General features: G+C 36.1%; 1 pseudogene; it reads left to right on the top strand.

The window, feature by feature from the left end:
- The first annotated feature begins 778 nt into the window (after window positions 1–778).
- Window positions 779–1,162, top strand: LOC130830941 (nuclear transport factor 2-like; annotated as a pseudogene).
- The last annotated feature ends 12,351 nt before the right edge of the window (window positions 1,163–13,513 follow it).

The following is a 13,513-nucleotide window of genomic DNA, read 5'->3' on the forward strand; positions in this document are numbered from 1 at the left end:
AATCTCACTAGTAAAGCAAGTTAAACCTATAGTGAGTTATCAATTTTCCCTTGTCAAATTGGAAGTAGTTTACAATAATGTACGCACATATAGAAGTTATAGTGAGGAAAACTCTCATGTGCAGCCAATTTAGGTATAAATTGATTTTAAAAATCAAGGAAGAGCAAGAATTCTCAAATATTTTATACTTTTGAAGTACCCTTATTTCTGGAAATCAATCCTAATGAAAAAAAGCAACGTGCTATAAAAGATTAATGTATAAGATGTGTTTCCCAGCTCTATTTAACAGAGTGAAAATTGGCATCAATCTAAGTAGTCAACAATAATGGTTAAATAAATATACATCTATAGGAGAGTATATTATTTAATAATTAAAATGTCATTACAAACTATATGTAATCAAATGGAAATGTACATGATGTGATAAATGAAGAAATCAGAATACAAAGTAGCATATATATAACATTTTGTATGTGTGAGTGCATGGGTGTGAAAAAATTGGAGAGGGAAAACTTTAATAAGTATTTCAAAAATGTTAATAATGATTATTTCTGGATAATAGTAATACAAATTCTTTTTTCTTTTTCTTTTTTTGGGTATTTTCCACATTTTCTACAGGAAAGATTTATTTTTAGAAATAGAAACGACAGAGTGCAGCGGGGTGACAAAGGAAGGGGGGGGGAAGGGACAGTTGGTCGCAGACCGCTCTGGGTTGCTGCCGCCACCCCGGCATCATGCCAGCCCCTCGGGTCTCAACAAGGCCAGGTAATGCTCCAGAATGGGAGACAAGACAGTTTGGGAGCAGACTGGGTCCAGCTTTACTCAGCATTACTACCAGTTATTGGATAACGACAGAACCCAACTAGGTGCAATTTATATTGACGTGACATGCCTTATGTGGGAAGGACAGCAATTCCAGGGGAAAGCTGCCATTGTGGAGAAACTGTGGAGCCTTCCGTTCCAGAAAATCCAGCACAGCATCATGGCTTAGGACCATCAGCCCACGCCAGATAGCTACATCATCAGCATGACAGTGGGCCAGCTAAAAACGGTTGAAGACCCTGTCATGGGGTTCCACCAGAAGTTCCTATTAAAGAACATCAAGGATGCTTAGGTTTGCACCAATGACATGTTCAGGCTTGCCTTGCCCAACTTCAGCTGACCTCCTCCCAGCCAGGCACTCATGCTATTTCCTTCCCCGTTCTCTTCCCGATACTATTCAGACTCCTTCCAGATGCTCCAAATATCATACACAAAGGAGCAGGGCTGTGGTGGGAGTAGGCTCACTGCGCTGCTGCTACCAAGGTATTGTGCGCGATGTTTGGATGCTAGACTAGTTGCATCTGACAGAAGTTTGTGTTGTACCAGCACATGCCTTGGAAAGACTTAAGTAATGCAAAAGGTAGTATGTTTTTTTGTTCTGTTTTGTTTTGTTTTGTTCCACTGACAAGTTGCTCTAGTAACCCAAAGAAATGAAGGAGAAAGCAGCTGCCTCCCCACCCAAATATTGATTTGTTTAGATGTTTCAGTGCCTCGTGATACAATAAAACCATGAAAATTTTCTTAACAACAACAAAAAAGAAATAAAAAGAACAACAAATGTTATCTCTTTAAAAGTTAATGGAATTTTACCTCTGGTGATGGCAGAGTAGCTGTATTGGATGAAAATTCCTGCAGATAAAATTATAAACGCTGGATAAAATGAGAGAAAACGAGTGGTCAGAAGCAGCAAGAAACTGGAAGAGAGTCAACCTTTAAAGCAGAAAATTTCACTTGGTAGCTTTGCATTTATGCAACTTTTCACATGAGGGAAGTCCTCATTCAGCACAGTATGAGATGTCTGGACCTTAGGCAGAAAGCATGGGTCTTACTGGCTTGGTTTCAGGGCTGTCACAGTACCTAGAATCTATTAAAGGAAACCCTGGAAAAGAGACACCATAGTATGAAAAAGTCCAAAATTCTGCATTTAAAATCTGACCAAACCCTTGGTTGATCCCTGATGTATAAAGAGCTCAGACTCCATAGTGTCTTACAGAAAGTGACAGACTGTTAGAGATTTTAGCTGCTGCCAACGGTAAGGGAGCTAGCTTTCAGAGTTTGAGTCCAAGCAGATTAATTCCTGATGAAACAGCTACAAACATTCTCTAGAGGAAGATAACATAATTTAGCCTCTAGAATGTTTTATACACAGTTTTTTGTTTATAAACAAAAATCCCTAGATAAGCAAAACATTAAAAAAAATATTCACACTGAAGTGGATAGCCATCAGAAGCCAACTAAAATACACAGAATATAAAGCAACTATTTTATTATAAATATATTCAAAGACTCAGAGGAAAATATAGAGCAAAAAAATGGAGAATTTCATCAGAGAAATAAAGGCTACAAAAAATGGAAACCCAATAGTAGAATATGTGAAATTTTAAAAATCAATGCATGCGGACAGCCACATGCAAAAGAATGAAACTACACCACTATCTTACACCATACACCAAAATTAACTCAAAATGGATTAAATACTTGAATGTAAGACCTGAAACCATAAAACTCCTGGAAGAAAAGATAGGCAGTTAGATCCTTGACATAGGTCTTGGCAATGATTTTTTGAATGTGATACAAAAAGCAAAGGCAACAAAAATAAACACATGGGACTACCACGAACTAAAAAGCCTCTGCACAGCAAAAGAGACCATCAATAAAATGTAAAGTCAACTTACTGAATGGGAGAAACTATTTGCAAATCATATATATGATAAGGGATTAATATCCAAAATATACAAAGAATTCATACAACTCAATAGCAAAAACAAACAATTCAATTAAAAAATGGGCAGAATATCTAAATAGACATTTTTCCAAAGAAAGCATATAGATGGCCAACAGGCACGTGAAAAGATGCTCAACATCACTAACTATCAGGGAAATGTAAATCAAAGTCACAATGAGATATCACCTCATACTTGTTAGAATGGCTATTACCAAAAAAGGCAAGAAATAACAAGTGCTCACAAGAATGTGGTGGAAAGGGAATGCTTGTGCACTGTTGGTGGGAATGTAAATTGGTGCAGGCACTATGAAAAACAGTATGGAGCGTCCTTAAAAAATTAAAAAATAGACCTACCATATGATCTGGCAATTTCACATCTGGTTATTTAGCTGAAGAAAAAACACAAACATTAATTCAAAAAGATATATGCACCCCCGTGTTCATCACAGCATTATTTACAATGGCCAAAGTATGGAAGCAACCTAAGCACTCCTCAGTAGATGAATAGATAAAGAAGATGCAGAATATATAAAAATGGAATATTAGCCATTAAAAAGGAAATCTTGCCATCTGTGAAAACATGGATGGACCTTGAGGGTATCATACTAAGTGAAATAAATCAGAGGAAGACAAATACCATGTGATTTCACTTATACATACAATCTAAAAAACAAAACAAATGAACAAACAAAACAAAACTCATTGGTGGTTACCAGAAGGGAAGGGGGTAGGGGGTAGGAGAAATGGGTAAAGGGAGTCAAGAGGTACAACCTTCTAGTTATAAAAAATACGTAAGTCATGGGGATGTATGTAAGCATGGAAATTATAGTCAATACTATTATATTGCATATTTAAAAACTGCCAAGACAGTAAACCTTGAGAGTTCTCATCATAAGCAAAAAAAAAAAAAATTGTATCTTTGTATGGTGACAGACAGTACCTAGACACATTTATTGTGGCAATCTCTTCATAGTATATACAAATATTGATCATGTTGTACACCTGAAACTAATATTATGTTATATGTCAACTTTATCTCAATAATAATAAATAAAATCAGTAGATGAGATTAGCAGAATATTGGATATGGAAGACATAGGATCAGTGAACTTGAAGACAGATCAGTAGAAACCATCTAAACTGAAGAGGAGAGAAAAATAGATCCTCAGTGATATGAGGAACAACACTAAGCAGTCTAACGTATGAGTAATTAGAATCACAGAAGGAGAGAAAAGAGAGAATGGGACAGAAAAATATTTGAGGAAATAGCGGCAGAAAAGTTCTCAAATTTGTTAAAACATAAACTTACAATCTGAAGATCAGCAAAGCAGAAGCATTATGAAAACAAAGAAAACCACGCTGAAGCCTATCATAGTCAAACTGCAAGCAGCCAGGAAGAAAAAGGATGCACTACACACAGGGGAACAATGATATGAATGACAGATTTACCTTCAGAAAGAACAAGGGGTATTGGTACATGCATCAAAACTTATTGAATTGTACATCTGAGATGTGTGCATTTCATTCTATGTACATTTAACCTAAAACGCTGTAAATAGATACCAAGTTCTGGTTTGCAGATTTGCTTTTTTTTTTCCGCAGTGGTATGAGTTAGGAATTTAAAGACTGTATTCCATATGCTCTAGTTTGAACAAAAGTGCAACTATATTGAGGATAATGAAGTTACAAATATAGCAAGAGGGATAACTAGAATGCACTCTGCAGTGCTGGATTGGAACTAGAGATATCAGTATAAACCTATAAACGTATTATATATACATGTATACACACTCAAAGAGAGAAATAAATGCAAATCTACACATGTGTTATGTGTGCACACATGGAAACGTGTGTGTTTATCTAGACATGGAAACGCGTGTGTTTATACAGATATGGATGACTAGGTATCTGACATGTCTATATGTGTGTGTGCACATATACACATACACACATATATTTCCTAGGCTCTCTGATGAAAGGACTTAGAAACGTGATCCATCAGTAGCACTGGACATACCTAGCACCCAAATCTTGGTTTCTAAGGACCATTCTCCCACTAAAAGAAAGCAGAGATATTTTTAAGAAAAGCCTAAACATCTTGCTGCACCATGAAGTGAGAAAGTGCGGAAAGAATGCTGGAGGCATATTGAAAGAATACAGGCCAGCTTGAAAGGGATCCCAATGGACAAATTTTGGACAATTTGAATGTTAATATAAATATTGATTGAAATGGTTTTCATGCCATTGAAAAAAAAATTCATACTTGCATTTAGATATAGATAAATTACAGTACATAAATAGATGGGGAAGTTCTTCCTTAGAATAGAACCAGAATAGAACCAATAAATATACAAGGATGCTTAAACTAGTGGATAAAAGTTTAATGAGAAACAGGATATTTGTATTGTCTCAAAGTATCTTTCTCTCCATTAATTGCTTATTAATTTCAAAGGGAAAATAGTAGAAAAATTTGGCAGACACCACCCTAACCAAATGACAAACCACAATAGCACATACCTCTGATGTGATGCATTGAGAAGGATATAACACACTTCTGTGATGATTCAACTAAAATGTATCATGCTAATCTCATTATGGAAAAACACTAGACAAGCCCAAAGAGATGAACATTCTACAAAATAACTGTTGAAAAATATCAACGTCAAAAGACACAAATAAATGAAACTGTTCTAAATTAAAGGAGATGAGAAACATGAAAATTAAAGGAAATGCATAATCTTGCACTGAATCCTAGACCAGGGGGAAACAGAAAATAGCTATAAAGGACATTACAGCGGCAGTTGATAAAATTTGAATACGGGGTATAGATTGTATTTTATAACTATTAAATTTTCTGACTTTGATCACTGTACTGGTTTTGAAAGAGAATGTCTTTGCTCCTAGGAAAAAACACATTTATGAGTAAATAGATACACCTCCAATTTACCCTCATATGGGTCAGAGAAAGATATGAGCACATAAATATATGGGTCAAATATATATGCAGCTAATCCTCATTATTCACAGAATCCGATTTTGTGAATTTGCCTACTCATTATATTTATTTGTAACCCAAAACTCTCAATACTCACAGTACTTGAGCAATCATTCACAGGCATGGGCAGAGCAGCAAAAAATTTGTGTCCTGACTTGCATACACCCGGCTGAGCAGAACAAGGACACACTTGGCCTTCTTGTTTCAGCCCTCATATTGTAAACACATGTCCTTTTCCAGGTCTATTTAGTGCCATTTTTTTTTTTTTCATTTTTGTGCGTTTTGGTCATGATTCTGATGCTTAAAACGACCCCCAATTGCAGTGTCGAAGTGGTGGTCCTAAGTTCAAGAAGGCTGTAATGTGCCTTATAGAGAAAATATGTGCTTTAGGTAATCTTCTTTCAGACAGGAGTTATAGGGCTCTTGGTCAAAAGTTCAACATTAATGAATCGAAATTGTTGATTATATTGATTGTACTGTTAATAAATCGATAAATGTTTTAAGTAATAATGTTTATCATTTATATATCAAATAAGGTGTCTTTAAACAGAAACACACATAAAACAAAGTTATGTATCGATCACTTGATTAAAAATGGTTGTGACCAGAGATTCAGAGGAATATAATTCTGTATTTCTTCTAAAAGGAAAGATTTGGTATTCACTAATTCAGTGTTCACAGCAGATTTATAGAACATAACTACTACAAATACGAGAATCCACTATAGATCGCTAAATGATAGGTACATGTGTATATACACACATACATATAGATATAGATGTATAACTGACTATATAGATATGTAAACACACACAAAGCAAACAGAACAAAAAGTAAACAATTGCTGCTGAATCTGGGGAAAGGTATATAGGGATTCCTCTTACTATTCTTGCAACTTTTGTGCAAGAGAGAAATGCTATCAAAATAAAAAGTTGCCAAAATACATAATGGATAATGAATTATCACAAGATGCTCTTGCTTACAAGAGACACAAATTGGTTTCTTTTCCATAGAAATCTGAAATAATATAAGAATGCAGCCATCTGTGTAGTATTCTATGGACAATTGAGAGAGAGAGAGATACTGGTTTAACAAAGTCCAGGCACCAGGAGAAATAGGGCCTTTCATGCAGTAAAGATGAAGTAACCAAAAGACGCAAAAGAGAAACAGAGAAACAATGAAATTTTTAGGTAGCTATTAGAGCTCAGGAAATATGCAGCCTAACCAAGACACAGTAAGCAGCAGGGTAGAATATGACTATATTTTTGTTGGGGACCTACTAGAGAAAGGGCGATGCAGTCACAGGAAAAAGGTCCACATTCTCGGAAATGGGATTCTCTTTACAGCACAAGTGAAGTTAGCTTTGCCCTATTGAAGTCAACTGGCTTAGGCTGGAGAAGTTCTGTTATGCAGAAAGGGCTCTCTTCACTCGCTCCTTCTCCCATTCCTGGGTGGCAACCGCAAATAGGCTGCGGATTTTACTTTTAATTAAAATACATCCCTTATATTATGGAGCCATTAGCTCCTGACATTAGATTCCACCACTCGTTTCGGATATTAATGGATCTGGGCTCTTAGCACTTTTAGCTATAATTTTAACATTAAGGCCCAAATTTTTTAATATGAAATACCTATCCTTAAAGAAACTTAGTTTTATAGTTACACTCACACACACTTATATATAGTTTCTATGATGCCAAACATCTGACTTAAAAAAAGAAACCTAACACTGCTATTGTTTTCAATGTTCTCATTCATTTTCATTTTTATTATTTTAATTGATATAGCTCAGATAATCACACATTGATTTTCCCATCAAATTCTTGGAGAAAAAAATTAGCAAGTAAAAATAATGAAAATTAATAGTCATTCAACTTACCTATTTAAATAAAAAAAATAATGTTATTGAGACTACAGTGTTAATAATGGAACCAAAGGAAAGACAGAGACTTGGGACTTAATTCAACAAATGTTTTTTGACACTTATTACGTACCGGAAGGTTCCTGTCTTCAAGGAGCTCACACAAGAGACACACATATACACACAATCACACACACAATTGTGACAAATTAGACCACAGTTGACAGAGGTAGTAATGAATATTGGGAAGAAAACTAGTATTTATTGATCACCGATAATATGCTTACCACTATGCTAGCTCATTCCATCTTTACAAAAACTTCTTGGTTCCATATTTTACAGATATGTTTTGAAGCTCAGAGAAGTTAAGTCACCTGCTTATGGTAAGTGGCAGAGCTAAGATTCAAACTCATCTATTTCCAATGATTGTTCATATCTTTGTTTCAATTTTTTTAAATATGCTATAAAAATACAGATGAAGGAGTAAATAATTCTACTTTGATAGCTTAAAGAAGGCTTTTGAAAAGAAGTGGCAGGGAGGCGATCTTAAAAAAAATACCGTAATGATCAAGGTTTTGGTAAGTTCAGTGGCTATGGTGATATCAGATATGTATTCCCAAGGTAGGATCAACTTGTCAGTGTGGATCTGGTAGAATATGGTAATTATGAGTGGATTCTGAGGTTTCTAGCTCCAGTGATACCATTTATCACCACAGGGACCACAAAAAGAAAACAGGTTTGTGGAGCAAGATAACTCACTGAAATGACTAATTCACAACCAATTATTATATCAAGACATTATTTTTACGACCTTAATGGTAAAGGAGAAGATAACTGGGCACAAGAGGAAAAGAAGAAAATTATGTTTTTGTAGGCTGAAACATGTATAAACCCTTGGGAATATTTGAAAACTCTATAATGAAATGCTTTATACCTAAAGGTGAAAAAAGTATTTTTCAACAACACAGTTATTTAGCCAAAATTGTTTTAGTTTTTGTTTTTTTCCCACTGCATGCTGGTAAAACTGTCAGCAAGTAATTAATGTCTTTTGAAGTTTCAGCCTTTACAAACTGCAAGAAAACATAGTGAGAAACATTTTGAGCCAAATAACATATTAATGTGCCCCTAGATTTCAAACTCATGATTGTCTAGAACGCCTGTAGTTGTCCCACTGGGGTGTTTACATTTTTGAAGATGCTCTCAAAACAATCCCTTCTGACCCTGAGTTAATTGTCAATCTTCTGAGGCTGGGTCTTGACTAGGAGAGCTGTGGACATGCGAGCAGAGGCTTCCAACTGGGGTTAATACACCAGAGTCTGTTTCTCTATGATGTAGTGTGTTTACAGGTGTCCTCCCACCTCCTGCTGCTCTGAGAGCCATCCCTTTGATTGGAGTATAAGCAAGGGGGAGAAACCTTTTTTAAAAATAGAAAATCAAACTTACTAAGGCAAAAATAATATCAAATTATTATTCTAAACCAGTCTAATATTTTATTTAAACTGCTATTCTAATGCTTTATTTAAACTGTTATTCTTTAAACTCACAAGTAATATGTGGGGCAGGGGAGATACATTATTTTCCTCCCCCCCCCAAAGAAATAATCTTACATGGTTAGTTTGGGCTTCTAGAAGCCTCTGTAGAAGGAGAAGCTTGAGGTAATAAATTCCATGGCCTTCCTGCCCACAATGTAAAGCAGTACCTTCTTGTCATTCTTTACAACTCACTCTTCTCGGTCTCAAGAGATGTCTCTTAGATTTAATATTCCAGGAACTATTAAAGCCTGAATTCAACTGACACTTGGACTTCAGTTATAGGATCATATGAACTTTCAACCTACATCTGTTCAGGATTGACTCTTAATTACTTTGCGTTCAGGAATGACTCGACTCTTTACCAGGTATGTGACCTTGGGCCAGCTACAGTAATTTCTCTATGTCTCAGTTCCTTCATCTTTAAATGCATTTTAACTGTATCTATCTCAGAGGATTATTTTAAAAATTAAATTATTCAATGTGTAGAAAGACTTTACAGTATTGCCAGATTTCTATGGTAAGTGTTCAATAATTCTTAACTATTATTTTCATCATATACATAGACAATGTCTAGATTTTAACACACTGAACAATGCTATATTCATAGCACTTACCATTTACCAGGTGCTGTTTAAAGAATTTTACATATATTAAATCATTTGGTTCTAAAACTCTATAAGGAATATACTGCTATGATCAGCATCATTTTATATATGAGGAAACTGAAGTTGGGGCAACTTACATAAATTGCCCAACATCACACAGGTTAAAGTGGCAGAGCTGGGATTATCCTAGAAGGTCTGCAGGTAAGTTATATACCCTTAACTATTATGTTATATTGTATCTCATAATGGTTGCTGGAAAATGTTAGTTATTTAATTAGTCATTATAAATGTTGCTGCTTCTGTCGTTATTGACTCTCATCCTTTTAGAAAAATCCCACTGAGGAGAACAACAGCTGAGGGAGTGAAGCACAGTGTATCTTTCAACAGCATCACGAGGCCTGAGAGGGCACTCAACAGCATCACTGAAACTGGGAGCACTGGATATGGATAGGAAGTCTAACTAAGTTTGGCTCTGATTTTTATTGAATGTATATTCACATGCTCAGTGGCGAAACAGTCTAACTTTTCAATGAGAAGCCTAACTTTTCAATAAACTGCTCTGAACCCTCAGGTAAAACTATGGAGAAATAAGATGTGGGTGGAGGAGAAAATGCAAAGGATAAACAGATCAGGGCAGCAGAGTGCTTCAATGGGAGACATCAATGGAAAAAAAATGACACTTTTATGAACCCCCCCAAAAATCTAAATTGTTTTAAGGTAGTGCATGAAAAGTACCATTTAAGTTGGGTAAAGATGTGGTATAGTGCAGGGGTTGGCAAGCTATATAGCATGACACCTATTTTTGTATAGCCTCAGGAGCCAAGAATGATCTTTACTTTTTCTAATTTTTTTAAAAAAAGACTATAAGAATATATTTTGGAACACATGAAAATTATGTAAAATGCAAATTTCTGTTTCCATAAATAACACTGTATTAGAACACACCAACCCATTTGGTGATGTATTGTCATGTCTGTTTTCTCACTACAACAGCAGAGTTGAATAATCTCCACAGACCAGATGGCCCACAAAATCTAAATGTTTCCTATCTGGCCCTTTACAAAAAAGTTTGTCAACCTCTTGCATAGTGCAATGGAAATAGCTTAGTTTCTGCCAAAAAAAATATTAATTAGTGTCACATGGATAAAAATTGCTGCATTTCTGTTGCCTTAGGTTTCCTCACCTGTAAAATGAGAGAGTTGGCATCAGTCACAGTAGTTGTCAAACTAACCCTCGGGAATGCTGGGGTTGGCTAGGAAGGGTCCTTGAAGGGCAAATGAAAGAATCCATCAGGGAAGACCTTCGTCCTTCCTGCAATCCCCCATCTTCAACCAGAACCATGACTCTTGCATCTGATTTGTCTAAAGAACATTTCTGAAGAATGGACTACAGTTCCTAAAATAAAAACCAGATTTGATTACCACTGAAAGGGCCTCTATGACTGTGAGTGGGTCTTCTTCTGCCTTCCCACCTTCCTATCTGGCCCCCATTTCCATGGTAGGTGCAGCTCTCTGGGTTTTCATTTGTCTAGGACTGTCCTAGATCAGAGCAGGCAGGTTCACTTCCCCCACTGTAAAATCTAAATGTTTGTTAGTGAAAAAATTTTAAGCCCTATTGTTCAAAGCTCTGGGTATATATACTAATGATAGAACCCTGTTCCTTGAAAATACTTAGAATAAGCCCTTGTCCAGGTTACCTTTGGCTTCATCAGTAAGAAACAGTGGTTAGTATCTTGGATAAAAGGAAAGAGAAGTAGAGGGGACTGAAAAACTGAATTAGCTGCTGAATTTCAATTCTTTTACGTAAAATGTATACGCTACCTCAAAAGTGAAAGATTTTATCAGCAAAGTTGGTTGGGGAAGAGAAATGTATGCATGATACTGAATAGTAATTTTACCCTCCCCCACTTTTTTTACTTTGCATTGATCTTCTGATAGAACCATCAGGTGATTGATTGTTTGCTTCAGTGTTTGGATGATAGCCTTCCACAAATCCATCTGTTTCTGGAGATTATTAAAGAATAGAGTACCCTTTGGTTCCTTGTAGATGGGTATCATCTTGGATGACAAAAGATTTTGCAGTACATTTTTTCCCCTCTTAGTGATTTTGCGTTTAGGAACTCTATGTTATTTTTACAGACTGATTTCCACTTAGAGGTGGCAAAAATGCAACTTTATGGTTCAAAGAGAAATGCTTAATATGGCTTATAAAAAATGTATAGAACTTCTCCAACATCAAATAACTCTTGGAATACTACCGCCTGGTAGGCTAAGTGTAAATGAAATGAAAACACACTCAAAACATACTTGAATTTAAAAATTAAAAGAGAAAAAGACTCCAGGCAAAATGTATCATGATCTTGATAAGCCCAACTTATTTAAAATGTTATCAGCAATATTTTGCTAAACACACCGTAACTAGGACTTTTTTGGAATTATCTCTTTGGAATTGTTCAGTGGGGAAAAAAAAAAGTCTGAATGTGGAGATAACACACAATATTCTTGATACCATGGTTTCAAGTGGAAATAGTCTTGCTGTGCTTCCCTTCTGATGCGCCCATGTGCTCTTGCTCTGAGCTGTTAAACACTGGCCACGGCAGAAGCAGCTGCATCGCACTGGGGTGTGAAATTATCCTTAAGCGTATTTGGTGGAGGAGTTGAGTTTATTCAATGTCATCACAAAAGTAATTGCAAGGACAGTGTAGCGACTGAGCAGACCTGACGTCATTTACGGACAAAGTATAATAAGAATTCTTGGTTTCTCTTTTCGAAATATACATTCTGCAATAGTATTTAAAATAAAGCTTTTTTATTAAAAATGTTTACCAGAGATGTAGAGTATTAAAAGAATCTAGAATCTGCATTCAATTTCACCTCCTCTGTTACCCCATTTCCCATCCCTTATCTCTGAAAATTGAGCATGAGGCCCCCATCTCACAGGGCTATCTGGAGATGTCTCTTTTAAGCATTCTTAGGAGACTGACATCACAATCATTAGGACTGTGGCATAATTTAAAAGCAATGGAAGTTGGGAGTGCAGATACTTAACAAATGGTTGTGAAACTACTACCATCATAATTCCACCAAGTGGCAGAGTTCAGGGGTCCACTGATGATGCAAGGGTGGGGTGGACCTGGCGTTCAGTATGGAAATCAGAACAATGGGTTAGCCCCTTAAATGAAAATTATCCCTATCGACAGAGCAAAATAACTAGAGAGAAATAAACTGATTCCTTTCAGAGAGTTGGAAAGCCTTTTTTCCCCCTTTACTGAGAGTTTCCTCCTAATAGAATGTTTGAAAAGCACAAGTAGGAGGAAGCCAAGACTGAGAGAAAGGCACCTTCATCCTGACCCAGTCTCAATTTCCTGGTTTTCTTTTCTCACCTTTGATAATTATAACTGCCCTGATCCTCTTGATGTTGAAGTGTTTAACCTGCTTTTATTTTGTGTTACATTTTTCTCTTGACATCTTTATTTAAATGTATGTAAATATATGTAAAGTAACTATCCCAAAGCTCAGGGCAATGACTTTATGCACCTGACCCCCGCCACACACACAGCACAACAGCTCTGTTAGAAACATTATTAGTCCCATTTTGGAGCAAAGAGGCCCTGCAAGGTTAAACAACTGCATAAGTGGCCTGACCGGTGTTGAAACCAGGTCTGACTTCAACACCTGTACAGGTTCTCCTAAAACAGAATCTGTTACAGAAACCCTGAGGCTATGTTGAGAGGCTTCAAAGTTCTCTATGATA

The sequence above is a fragment of the Hippopotamus amphibius genome, chromosome 11 (genome assembly GCF_030028045.1).
Source record: "Hippopotamus amphibius kiboko isolate mHipAmp2 chromosome 11, mHipAmp2.hap2, whole genome shotgun sequence".
Taxonomy (NCBI): Eukaryota; Metazoa; Chordata; class Mammalia; order Artiodactyla; family Hippopotamidae; genus Hippopotamus; species Hippopotamus amphibius.